Here is a 14905-nt window from a genome sequence, read left to right on the forward strand (position 1 = left end):
GGCACTTTTTCTGCACATATAATTTTTATGTCTCCCTGTTGCCAATGGAATGAAATCTAAATATCTTAACCTAACACAATTTCCCAATTATTATTCACACACATTTGACTGTTCTTCAGTGAAATCTAACTGCTTTGTATGTGTGCAATATATTTTTCTTATTTTGCCCTGTCTTTTCTGTCTTCTGTAATTCATCATCCATCTTATGGATGTTCTTTCCACATCAAAAGCTATCATTTCCATGAAATTTTCTGATGCCTTCAGAAAGGTCTATTTCCTTTCAATAGCCATTGTACTTAGTATCTCTGTAGTTATTGCCCTATTTTTTATTCTTTATTCCATCATTTTTATTTACAAGCCTATATTGTCATTTAATCAGTCTGTAAGTAACATAAGGTTAGGGATTATGCTTTTCTTCATTTTGCAATAGTTGGAAAATTTATTAACTGGAACTCTTGCTCATAAGATTGGTTTAATTTATTCTAAGTCTCCACTTGCTTCATTTCCATCTAGAGAATAGAGAGTGTCATTGGTGATAATCTAACACTCATAAGTTCTTTTAATAGTATTTGAAATACTGATGTCTATTTACTGTGATCCATTTCTAATATTGAAAGGAAGTGGGGTAATGCTCATGGGAAATGGTTATGTTTTTACCTGAACTTTCCCTTACTTTCAATTCTCTTTGTCATCAAAGACATTAATCCTCTACAGCATTTAATTACTTGTAACACTCCAACTACTTGGCATTCCACAAAACTAGTTAAACACTGTGTTTTGTTGAAGACGATAAGTAAAGCTAATTTTCATGCAATTTTACATACATTTACTTTGGCAGGAATGAGAAAATGGAGATTGTACCCAGCTGTCTTTTTACAGTTAATTTGTTGTTTTAATTCTCAGCCTCCTTCCTGGCATTTCATGGACTCCAGAGACTAAACTGGCACCTGTGAATTACAATGGTTGTAACTATATTGAGACTTGACTTAAGAATCGCTGCATTCCAAGCTGAATTAAAATAAAAATGGGTCATAAAGGTTATCATGCTTCATAGGGATGCTCAGGAAAGTATTTGCTAAATGTTCAATGGGCTCTTCAGTTATATCTAGTTCTCTCAGGCTCATATGCCTGAGGTTTAAAAATCATCAGGAGCTACAATAAAATTTCAAGCAGAAATATAAATTGGAATTAACTATAAGTTCAAAACTACTGTTCAGAATATTATCTGGCAGTTTAAAATATAATTAAAGTGGTCTATATAAATTCTTAAATATCTAAATGGTCAGTTGTTTTGTACATAAAATCAAGAAAAATTAATCATCAAACCAAATTATTAGATTTTAACTACTCTTTGATGGTATCTGTATCTGATTTTCCCCACTTGTCATTTGGGTTCTTTTAAGATATTTACAACAATTAACTAATCTCAAGACAAAACACAAAAAAAAAAAACCTTCATTTTTTAGGCATAGCCTAGATAGCACTTCCATCAGTATAGACTTGTAAATAATAACAGTGGAATAAAGAATCTCTGCACTACAACTTGACCGTGAATATATATAGGCTTTTTCTAAACATAATGCAGGTGGCTCCCAATTTTTGTGTTCTTAATACACGCTTTGTTGGATCATAGCAGCAAAATTAATGACCTTTAAAATAAACAGGCACTAATTTTAGAATAAAATCTCTTAAATTGCTCTAAAATGTCTCTAAGAATTCCTGCAGGGAATTCCTGGTGGCACAGAGTCTCAGTGCTATCAAGCTATCACCAGATACTGCTAACCCACATGGCACAGCAGACCTCTCCTATCTCACCTGCTGTGCCCCTCAGCAGTATATTTCAGTAGATTCACCTGTTCTGCTCCCCACTCTTTCTCTGCTGAATCCTCTCACCCCCACCATCCTGTACCTCTGGCCTAGACCCCAGTTCTTATATGCATAAATTAAAAAAAATATTTTTTAAAAAGAATTCCTGCAGGGACACTGGTGAACAAGCGTAGCTAGCCTAATTGTCAATCCAGCATGTTGCCTGGTAACTCTTATCTGGCATCAGTTACCCCATGTCTGCAAAGCCACAGCATCCAGAAGGTTTGAGCTATTCTCAGTGGCACTGTTTCCTGATTGTGAATATCAGAAGATGGTTCCTGATGAAGAAGCTATGAGTGGAGGTTATCTCAGAAACCTACACTTGGAAAAGGTAGGAATGAACAAACACTGGTAAAGTGCTTCATGTTAGCAAATTCTGATCAGAAAAATATATGCAAGGGCCACAGTCAAAAACTGATGTAGGAATCAGGCAGAGGGATCTAAGTCAATATTGTCATTATTGATGGCACTTTTCAGATCAGGACTTAGCTGTACAGAAACAATAGGTTTCCCTCTTGTGATCTCAGCCTACGACAGTCTTATCTCTTACAGGTAGCACGAGATTCCCACTCCCCAGTCCCTCTTCCTGTGTGGTGTAAAGAGGAGAGCAGACACGTGCTCTCTAGCAGGAGACCAGATGTGGAAAGGGCAAGTTGTTGCAATGTGCAGGCCCAGATCCTTATCTACACTAAGCCGTTGCCTCTCAGAGTGGGGGAGCTCTAATAAAGAGCAACATGGAAAGAAGCCTGCCCAACACATCAATCTTGCATTGAAAAAATAAATCAGTGCTTGGTTGCTTATAAACTATTGTTGAAACTTCATTGGTCTCAATTTAATAGAAATGATACGTAAATCAATTCAACAGCCATTATAAGACCTATGATAGGCCAGGTACATTGGTAATTGTTAGGGAGATAACTATGAAAAAGATATGGTCCCTGGAAGATTCTCACTTTAAAGGAAGTAATATGATTGTGCTTCACACAAACCATCCTACAGCTTGACTCCCGCATTGGAATATTGCCCTGATAACTTAGGTTGATAAGCAACCTAAGTCTGTTATGTGCTCTCTAGTTTTTGAGACTCATTTCTCAACATGTGATCTTTTGCTTATTTATTTTTGCTTTGGTGTTCCCCAAACATATAACAAAATTTCCTAGTGTAGTATCTCTTTCCTGTATGGCCTTTGAACTGTTAATTCTGCTTTGATTACTCTCTCCCATTTGACTTCAACTTGTCCTTAAAACTCCACATAGGCCCCACTTTAGTGGATTAAATTGCAGCTCTCCAAAAGATGTCTACAAGTCCTCCTGGTACCTATAAGTGGGAAGTTATTTGGGAAGAGACTTTGCAGGTATAATTAAACATCTTGAGATGACATTATTCTTAATTAGGATGGTCCTCAAATCAATGACCAAAGAAGGGAAGATTCCAAATGGGAAAAGACACAGACACACAGGAAAAATCTTGTGGAGGAGGAATAGAGTCATGTCTCCACAAACCAAGCTGGAGAGGCAGGAAAGGATTATCTCATAGAACTTTCAGAGGGAGCAGAGCCCCACCAACACAATACTTTTGGACTGAGACTCTCCAGAAGTATTAAAAGACAATTTCTGTTGCTTTAAAACATCCAGTTCATAGTAATTTGTTGTAGAAACTCTAGGAAACTAACACAACCACTTTATTAGGAAATCTCCCTTTTGGGGAGCAGTTTCAAATTATGGCCGCAGATGCTGGTTTTAGTTTCAGGCACACCTACATATGAAGCTCATCCTCTTAAAGAATAACTGTGACTTTGGGGGTAGATTATTAACCTCTCTGAGATTCAGTTCTTTTTCATCTGTAAAAAGTGATAATGATGTTTACCATATAGAATTGTAATGAGGAATTAAATGAGACAATCATAGAAAATGCCTGCACTGGAAGAACTCAATAAATATGAACTGTAGTGTTATTCTTCTAAAACCCCTACCCCCAGTCAAAATTAAGTGTTCCCTTTTACTGTATTCCCATAACATCTATTACCAATCCCTATTATGGTTCTCATTGCATTGTAATTCCTTTATTTGTTTATAAGTTTTTTCCCCCAGCTGCCTATTAAATTCATTAAAGGCAAAACTATGTATTCTTTCTTCTCCTCTGCCCAGTGCATAGTACAAAGCCAAGCATATGGGAGGGAGACAGTAACAACTGAATCAAGGGACTAGGGCACAATGATGCTTTCCAGGATGGGGTCCTGATGCAGTTCTTAACCACATAATAGGCAACAATGAATATTTCTTGAATGAACAAATGAATGATTGGAATCCTATTACTGACAGATAATTAAAAAAAATCAAGATCCAGAGATACTGAATTCCTCATGGTTACAGATTTGAAAATTTAGCCTGGTACTAAGTTTTGTGCTTACCCCACTGCACTGAAGCGCAAACACTATCTAGATATAAAGTCAATATCCAATATCAATTCTAATGTTCACATAAAGTTATACACTCCAGAACAAAGTTCATCATTCACCACTTCCTATATATGAACCCACTGAAACTTGGATCACAGAGGAATTACAAAGCTTGAGTTGCTTGTTGTGAATGAGGTTGCATTTCCACTTAAGTCATAATTCATGTGCCATGCTTTCTGGCTTTGGGGGGTATGGAATGTCAAGCTGTATGGAATGTCATAAGTGGCATAATGCAGCCCAATTAAGGAATGGCAGTGGGCATAATAATCTTTTCGATAAGGCTAGTCCCTTAGAGGGGAGGATTCCATCATGAGACTGTGATGAAAGCTAATTAAGTCCCCCCATTCAGAATCTTCCTTCCATTATGCTAAAGAGTGACTATCAGGAGATTGTGGCTGGACCACTCGCTCCTTCTCTCACACTCTGTAAAGAACTTTATTTACCATGGAGATGGGAAGTGTCTTTCCTTCTGCCTTAGGGCATCTATGTATAATTTTGACAGTTTTTATTTTATCAAAGGAATTGTGTCAATTTAAAAACTGTAGCCTTCCTTATTGTGGTTGAATATCAAATTTTTGATACAGAAGGATCTCTTTAATGTTGAATTTTAAACAGAATTTAAAGCCAAATTAGAGAAGATTTATACTTTTGAAAGGCCATTAGTGTTCTAATGATCACTGTGGAGTCCCTTCAGCTATATTTCCTTAAATTTGAATTTTCACCTGGCATCACTATTATTTTAAGTTATTAGCAGTTATGCATGACACATGCAATCAAACTATAAATATAGTTGCAATCGGGGTGGGCCCTTGAAGCCCCAATCTGCATAATTTATAAAAGGATTTCTGATAGATGCGTTTGTTGGTAAGGAAACACAATGGTGAACATTCTGAAGCTGATGGATAGGATCAAATGACAGAACCCGTGCCACTAAAATTTAGAAGGGTCCTTTCCAAACAACGGCAGATATATCCTCAGAGAACAGAACTTGCCTGATCTTTGTATGTGACTTTTCTCCCCCCTTTCCTGACATAAAACAGGGAGTCTATGCCCTGGATACACATTTTAAATATGGGCACATTATAAATATCTGTGGGAGTTTTTTAAAACATCTGATGATTGTGTTCCATCCTAGTCCAATTAAATCAGAACATCCAGGGATGAGATCCAGGCTTAAAAAAATCCCTATTGCACTTTAAAGCCACAACCAAGCTGGGTTTTAACTTGCAGTCACAATAGGGGGCTGACATGGTCCCTAGAAACACATTCAAAATAGCGTAACATGACCTTCCACTGTCAACAGGCTACCAAAATGGTTATAAATTGTGTTCTTTTGCTTTAGCATCATCCCTGTTCACCACTGCAAACTCCCTCCTCAGGGCACAGTTTTCAAACAACTACAAAATGCCAATTTAACTGAAAGGTCAAATCAAAGAAAGACCAGGGTGAGCAGATGAGCTTTACTCTGTACCCAGAAGAGCTTCTAGCTTGAGATGCCTAAACACACAGACATGACCAGAGGAAGAGGTAGGTCCTAGCGGACGTATTCCAGGCAGACGAAAGTTTGTTTGTTTCTCAATTTAGGCTGCTTTTTTTCAGGTTAGTCTGATTCACAGGGCTGTTTTGGGGTGTTTCCCATAGTCCTTCATTCAGTCTTTTCACTGAAACTCCTGCTTAATTGATTATCTTCCTTGGAATTTGAACTCAAGGTAAAGTTACTTGAAAAAATTATGTATCCTGAACCATTTAATAGGAGAAAAAAAAAAAAAAAGCCTTTATGTGACCAAATCAGGTCTTTTCTCTCAAGCTGGACCACTGGACCCCTGGTCCACAGTGCTCCATGAAGTTTGTTATTGAGCCCAGGGAATGGCCTAGGCCAGTGATGTCTGTGGCCTGAAAGTAGTCTTTGGTTACTCCTTCATAGTTAAGATTCACTGCTTATGCTGAATAGAGTAGACAGACTGCAGCTGTGGTAAAACCTCTATTTGTTCCAGTAGGTTCTTTCATTCCCTACTGGGCCATCTTGTAAATTGGCATTATAAGTAATGACAAAGAGACCCTCTCAAGGTTGGCAGGTCTGATGAGTAAGTAATATGCCGACATATCACTAGCAGTAAAACAATCACTCAGCTGTCCCTCTAAGATGGGAAAAATCCTCTTCACCTTTATCAGTTCTTCCCAATAAGTCCTAAAATCTCAGTTTCTCTTTATGTGAGGCTTGAACCTTAGTTTGATTTAAACCCCATAGTAGCCTCTATATTTTTTTGCTCTATAAAAGGACTAAATCATTTAAAAAGAAATAGAATAATAAATAGGCATATCTATTGAATTCACATTGGTAGGTAAATTCACTGGCTGATGAAAAACATAATCCACCAGGATGGAGAGAATCATTGAAGAGGAAGCAGGCCCTAGATAGATTAGCAGCTCAAGGTTTACTTGCATTAAGACCACTAAATTTAACAACCCAGAGCTAAAGCTATTGACTCCCTCATCGATGGAAAACAACCCAAATGACATGGTATTTTTACACTTCATTAAATTGCCATCCATTTAAATTTACAAAAATAGATTTACTATTTTTATTTATTTTATTTTGTTCTATTTTGTATATAGCATCAAAGGTAGATAATATAGATTTTTAATCTGATCTTTTACACTGTCTACTTTCTGCAAATCTCAGGCACTAGCAATTGATTTTCTGAACTATTAAAAATTAAATTGATGAAAGCCTTTGGTTTGAAAATATGATGATTCAAACTCTTGTGTTTTTGAGTGACTACTGGTCCTGATGTGTTTTTTGCTTGTTTGTTTTGAATTAACATGATGACCTTATTTCTAGCACTAAGTTCAAGAGTTCTTTTTACCAATTTCCTAGAAAAGTCTATTTAATTTTCTTGTACTTAGATTATAATTGATTTTTAAAGCAATATGGATTAAAAGACAAGGTTTAGAATTCTTGACCTTTTATTAAACAGAGCTATAATACATTATTACATCTATAATATCGTTAGGGGCTCTTAATCCAGTGATTATTCACCTGCTAGACAGTGAATGTGTCATGCTTCCTTAGAAACATTAAGATTTATTATCTTAATAGGATTTTGAATTTTTAAAAATGAAATGGGCTATAACCGCAGGATTCTTTTCTGCTATTGCCAGAATGGTTATTCACCTAGGTAGTTTATATAACTAACAATTAGCAGGCTATGCCCACTGAATGGTGCTTCTGCTGCACAGCCTGGATTGCTTCTTCATTTTTCTTATTAATCTTCTAGGCATTAGCATAACATATGGAGTAATGGCTTTTAAAATGGTAAGAACACCCAAATCCAACTCAGAGTGGGGAGTAAAACAGGCAGATTGACTGAAATACACTGCTGAGGGGAGCAGCAAGTGAAAAGGAGAGGTCTGCTGTGCCATGTGGGTTAGCTTCCTGACCAGGGATCGAACTCGTGCTATAGTGACTGTGGATAGCTTCATAGTTCTGAGACTTAACTCCTAGTGCCACCAAGGAGGCTCACCATAGCAGATTTCTACAGCAAGGCAACTGTTGCAATTGAAAAATGACTTTGGTCTGTGTCATCAGAATTGGGGAATCTTTTGTTATTCTAAGATATGTAGGTGAATATTACTATCTTTCTAAATTTACGTGATTTAAATCATATCATACCCTGTCACTAGCATGACATTACAACTTAAACAGCTAACTGAAGTACTTCCTTCTATATTTTTTAGCCAGTAGAGAATATTAAGAAAGGTAAGCATTTTATCATAAGTTACATTGCATAATCAACCCCTTATTAGTTTGTTGAATTATTACAGTGATGCTTCCCATGAAAGACCATGATTTGTCTCTGCATTTATTTATTTTAGAAGTTTCTCCTAGCTTTATTTAGAGATATCTGATATATAATATGGTGTAACTTTGAGATGTACCATGTGTTAATTTTATGTCTTTGTAAATTGCAAAATGATTACCACCACAAAATTATCTAACACCTCTATCTCATCATATAATTACCATTTATTTGTAATGAGAACATTTTAGATCTACTCCTGTAGCAACTTTTGGGAGATGACAGAGTGCCATGATTGCCATGGTGTATGTTAGATCCCCAGAACTTGCTGAATTGTGTCTCCTCAAAAATTCATATGCTGAATCTCTAGCCTCCAGTACCACAGAATGTGACTGTATTTGAAAATAGTGTGTTTAAAGAGATTATGCTAAAATGAGATTAGTGTGTCCTGATTCTATATGAATGGTGTCCTTATAAGAAAGGGAAATTCAAACACAGACAGAGACAGGGAAAAGATGATATAAAAACACAGGAGGAAGATCCTGATTTATAAAGAGAACCTGGACTAGCTCCTTTCCTCATGACTCACAGAAGGAACCAACACCTTGCTGCCAGCACCTTCATCTCAGACTTCCAACTTCCAGAGCTGTCAGAAAATAAGCCTCTGTTTTTCACATGACCTAATTCATGTTATTTGGCTATGGAGGCCCTTGCAAACTAATGCAGCGGGACTGATATTCCAAGTGGTAAGAAGCCTCTGGGATATATTAGTAGTTACAACCTGTGTCATGGCTGTATTATGACAGTTGTGAACATTTTGAATGTTACCTCCATAATGCCCACTGTGCAGAGCTTTATTAAATGCCAGGTATAGCGCCTACTGTATACACTCAATAATTGTACTAATATTACATTTTATTGTGATTCTTACATTGATAAATATAGACGTAGGCCAAAATATACATATTTCCCCTAGTGAACATCCAAGAATTCTACATTTGTAGAGTATGGTGAAGTGGTGTTACATGGGAATGGAAGAATTGGAGAAAAAATGGGAATATTTGAAAGGCATGTACCAACTGGATATTTGTCCTTATCTTTTTAAAAGTGTAGCACCATTAATATCAGAGCAAAGACCATCTACATTTGTAGAGTATGGTGAAGTGGTGTTACATGGGAATGGAAGAATTGGAGAAAAAATGGGAATATTTGAAAGGCATGTACCAACTGGATATTTGTCCTTATCTTTTTAAAAGTGTAGCACCATTAATATCAGAGCAAAGACCATCTTTGAAAATTTTAAGTCTGTGCTTTTATGTAAAAATTTCAAAAGTGTACTGTTTTTTAAATAGCACTCCTGAGAATAGGATCTTTTTAATGAGATTATAGGGAACCCAGTAGCTCAATATGGGGACAACTTGTTTGGCATTACCTTTTTGGCAAGATAATTTGTTTCTAAAAAATTCTAATTCTACATGTGGATAACCACATGGCACATAGCAACATATCAGTCCTTTAGTGTCTCAGGGCACTTTCTGAATTTTAATTAGAAATTGAAGTGTTTTATAAATGCATATACTTAGTGCATATAAACATTAAAAATAATGTAATTACATATAATATAACTGAAATTGCAAAGATTTTTCCACTTCTAATGCAGGAGGGAGTATCAGAGCTTGCTAGTCTTATATTTGATATGGCAAAGGCTTTTGCCAACTGGCTTTTCTCCAGAACCATTACTTGTTAATGTCCCTAAATTGCAACAATCATCATTTTCCAATAACAGTACATTCTGCAATGATCCAAAGTATCTAAATTGAGCTGAGAAAACTCACTGCTCTGACTTTTGAACTATTTTATTTTTTCTGTAGACATAAAACAGGAACTATACCAAGTAATAATTATTATTTATTTAAATATATCTTATAGGCTATTGAAGACATTGGCCATCATAGGCAGTAGGTGATCATGAAGAAAATTTGGAACTTGTTTTTCCAGTGAAACTCTTAGTAAATCCTAAATTGCTTCCAAAATTAATGCATAAAGTCCCCTAAGTTTTTCTAGGGAAAGCACAAAGTATATGTGAGATATTTAGTATATTGGGAATATTTAAATCTTTTTCTTTGGTTTTGTTCTTCTTCAGGGAATGTCCACTATTATCTATTGACCCTAACTTAGCTAATTACCCTTTTGGGGAGGTAAGAATTACATTAGCCTTTCTGCTTCCTAAATGTTTATTTTATTAAATCTGGTTCCTATGTCGCCACACTGAATGTATCTTACAGATGATCACAGAAAACTGAATTTGCTTTATCTATTGTTGATGGAATATTCAGTGGAATTATATTAAAATCTGCCTTCAATGGTTGCTTTCTTAGATATCAGCTTTTGTAATGCACACCATCAGATACTTTTTTTCATATGACTTGGTGAAATAATATAATTCAGCTTAGGGAGATAAGTTATTCAGTTTATTGAGGTCAACTTGATTAAAATTCAAAAGGTAATTCAGGTACTATAAAGGTATATATGTTTTTAAAGTGGTTGCTTTATAGTCGGAGTAAGCATCAAGAAAGCGTGTTTTTATCCATTTGTGCCCGGCAAGGACAGGATAATGTACATAAGATTAACAGCAGTGGGGCAATTCAAACAAAAACCAGGAGAGACAGCATCATACTTAACCAGAAAAAAAGTAACATTTGATTGAATGGCTCTATAATACAGCACCAATTTTGTACATAATTTTAAAGTATGGGCAGACCTCTTAAAAGCACTGAAAAAGTAAAATGAACGTAGAACTAAAAGTCCTCCCAGTTGCCAAAGGGTTCAGAAATACTTTGAATTTGTCTGTTCCTGTTTCCCATGCCCCTCCCCACCTTTTTTTTTTTAATTGAAGGAAGATTGGTTTATATCATTACATAGGTTTTGGGTAAATAGATAGGTATTATTATTACATGATGCTCACCACTCACACAGTGCCTGCTCTCCACCTACCTTGTCTGCAGATCAGCCTGGCGGGCCATTGCTGTCCTTGCCCATCTCCACCACTTCCATGTGCCCAATTCCCTCACCTACCATATACACATGAGTGTCTCCATCCGGTGTCCTGGCACAATGAGCACAGGAGCCATGGTGGGGTTTTATTTTTTTATTTTTTAATTATTTAATTATTTATTTATACAAGCACTGGGTACAGTCAGAAGCGCGGGAGGGTGAGAGGATTCACCAGAGCCAGAGCAGGGAGCAGAACAGGCAGACTGATGAAATACACTGCTGAGGGGAGTAACGGGCACAGCAGGAGAGGTCTGTTATGCCATGTAGGACCCTCGCCGGCGGCCAGGGATTGAACCGGCACCGCAGATGCTGCGGGCAGCTTCACAGCCCAGTGTTCAACCATTGCGCCACCAGGGGAGGCCCCATGGTGGTGTTTTAAAGGTTCTGTTGTTGTAGTTTAACAGTGAGGAATGATGGCAGCTCCTTACTCTGACATGATGCCAATGTCACCTTCCCTAGTCCTTCTTCTCTACAGCATTTAAGCTCTGCTCATCCAGAATCATGAAATTCCTTAAGTGTGGATCCTCTCTTGAGTCACAATTGTAAAAGCTTATTTTGCTTCAATACTTTAATAGATATTTGTGAAAGGCACAAAAATGAAGACAATTTCTTGAAACTTTTTTAGTTCTACTTGAAGTTTAAGTTAAAATTGCAGAGCTAAGATACAGTTGACTCATTCAGATCAGAGCCATCACTTAGCATTCTGATTTTAAGTCCATGTGAAAGAAGCAAAAAATTTTATCTTTTAGTATTCAAGCAATATAGAGAAAAATTACTTCTTCATTGTAGTCAAATGCTTTAAAATACTATTTTTTCCCTAATTATTGATGGTGTTGATAAACTAAATTATGACATATAACTATATGCTATAATTATAAATATAAAATACTCTGTAGCTCATTTAAAATAATGGAATAGATCCATGTTTTCATGGCAAGGGAAAATAGCAAACTAATATATATTATATAAAACCATTTAAAGAAGATTTTAAAAGACTCATTTTTTTTTAAATCTTTGTACATATTAACAATTTTCTAGAAAGAAATCTAAAATTTCCAATGAAAATTTGGGTTGTGGTTTTGGGTTGACTTTAAATTTTATATTCCCATATTATGCTTGATTTGTTTTGAATCATGATGATATTATCTCTAATTAAAACACTAATTTGATTATTCAGTTGTTTTTCTCAGACCCTGTTTTCTCAATGTTGTAACCTAGGCAGAGAAGTTTAAAACAACAGAAATTTAACTTAAACCTGCTTATGCAAAAAAAAAAAAAAAAAAAGCAGAAAATACTTTCTTTTTCATCTTGCAGTTCTTCTGTTCTCTAGTGTTGGCTTCATTCTGACTTTATTTAGGTTTCACATTTTTAGATGAAATCATGTTATTGTGTGTACAGGAAGTAGGGGATGTAGTTTTCTAGGGGAGAACAGACTTTAGAATGAAGCTTGGGTCTATTCAGGGCAAGAAGCTCATGGAGGTAAGGCACAGAGCTGTGGGGCTCAAGGAAGGTGGTGGTTTGGAAGATGGAGAAAATGATCTTGTGGGTGGTGGTGACTGAGCCTTCGCTGTCTAGCTGGACTGAGTCCCCGCCTCCCCGCTCCCAGAGTGCGCCAAGCTTGGGACACTGTTGATTTAAAACAGCAGAGGGGCAGTGAATGGAAGGACCCATGGGGATGTGACTCTTGATTCTTGTCATTTGGTCAGTGCCCAACTTCAGTCTTTTCACACTATTGCTCTTAATCTTCACAGCTCTCACCAACAGCTTTGCCTTGGAGATCTTGTTCTTGGTTTCTTTTTTTTTATTTTTATTTTTATTTTTTAATTTTTTATTTTTATTTATTTTTTTTCTTTTTCTTTTTCTTTTTTTTTTCTTGTTCTTGGTTTCTGTGGATATCACAGTTGGTTTCTACTCCAAGTCCCACTTGTTTTCTGGAGGGATTCCAGCCTTGTTGAGATTACGTTCGCATTCCTTCAGTTCTTTCAATTTTTCTCTCCCTTGCTTTTCTGTTAGCTCTTGTTGCCAAAAAACCTCATCAAACAATTTGAGCTCATCTTCATCTAAACCTTGTACCATACTTTTTTTTTTTTTTAAGATTTATTTATTTATACAAGATGGATTGATTGATTTATACATGCACTGGGTACAGTCAGAAGCGCGGGAGGGTGAGAGAATTCCCCAGAGCCAGAGCGGGGAGCAGAGCAGGCAGAAGGACCGAAGTACACTGCTGAGGGGAGCAGCGGGCGGCAGGAGAGGTCTGCGCGCCATGTGGGACCCTCCTCCAGTGGCCGGGGAGCAGCCGGGGATCGAACCGGCGCTGCAGAGGCAGCCGGCAGCTTCGCAACCAGAACTCCTCCACACACTGGCAATGCCTCCCCTTTCCATTGCTGCAGCCTTTCATATACAGACCCAGAGTCGTAGACATTCTTCTGGATCTTCTGGTTTTTGAACTCTCTCCCATTTCTCTTGCCTCCTTTTGTGGCATTTGTCTAGTTCTTCCTGCACACAAACTTTTTTTTAAATAACAAGATCACCATCTTCCCTTCCATCTACAATGGGACAATCACTTGTATTTCATATGGGACTCAAAGGGGGGGAAAAAATCATCTCTTCTAAAGCTGGTGAAAAATCTCACTATGCTGGATTTTTTTAAAAGATTTATTTATTTATGCATACAAGAACTGGGGTACAGGCCAGAGGTGCGTGGTGTGAGAGGATTCACCAGAGATAGAGTGGGGAGCAGAACAGGTAGACTGAAATACACTGCTGAGGGGAAGAGCGGGTGAGTCAGGAGAGTTCTGAGGCGCCATGTGGGTAGCTCCCTGGTGGGAAATTGAACTCATGCTGCAGCAGCTGTGGACAGCTTCATAGGTTGTGTCTTAAACCCTTGCACCACCAGGGAGGCCCTATGCTGGATCTTAAACTCGCCTCCATCCAACATGGTCTCCCTCCCATCATTCGGGACCCACTCACCTCTGAGGCAACCACCCCAAACTGCCATCTTAAGGGCTGCTGGCTTACCACAGTGAAGGTACCCCCTGCCAGTCCAACCTTTGCAGTGTTATAAGGAGACAGCTCTTGCCAGCATTTTGGTTCACTTTCTTGTGGCTTTACGCTCAGCACAAAAGGGATCTTCTCCTAGTCACGGGAAGCAACTTTGAGTACTCCAGCTGGCCGAAGTCCTGGGCCACTCCCTGATGTTAGGAGTGGGGCTTGCAGATGGAGCACAGCCATTGCACCAAGACCCAAGGTTGATTTCAGTGGCAAAGGAAACATAGCCCCAGAGCAGCCTGTTTTTCAAATAAGAGAGAGGCACTGGGAAGGCAAAGGCACAGCACACATAAATAATACTGGGAGATCTATGCAGACATTGTTATGATAATGTGTGTATCCACTTAAATGAATTTAAAAAATCAGTAGTAACATATCACTTTAGATTTCCTCAAACACTAAACACTAAAAATATAAGTTCCTATTTGTAGGAGAAAATAAGCAATGTTATTAACATTTTGATATTCCCTCTAGATCTAAAGAGTTGAGACCACCAGTTGAGTTCTGAGCTAGATTATTGATCATATTAATGGAGAATGGGTATAGATGAGAGATTTTGGTAGTAGAAAGTAGAGAAGTTAGAAACTGCAATTTTGAAGGCAGAGAAGTGGGAAGGGCAGCAATTATGTAGTACCAATGTCCTGAATGTTATTTTTAAAACTTCATGATGAAATGA

General features: G+C 37.4%; 1 pseudogene; it reads right to left on the reverse strand.

Annotated features, from left to right (window-relative positions):
• Positions 1 to 12561: 12561 nt before the first annotated feature.
• The window catches only part of LOC119234748 (PSME3-interacting protein-like), a 28512-nt pseudogene continuing 26168 nt past the window's right edge, over positions 12562 to 14905 (reverse strand).

Source organism: Talpa occidentalis, unplaced genomic scaffold (assembly GCF_014898055.3).
Source record: "Talpa occidentalis isolate TD23 unplaced genomic scaffold, MPIMG_talOcc4v2.1 talOcc4.8, whole genome shotgun sequence".
Classification (NCBI taxonomy): Eukaryota; Metazoa; Chordata; class Mammalia; order Eulipotyphla; family Talpidae; genus Talpa; species Talpa occidentalis.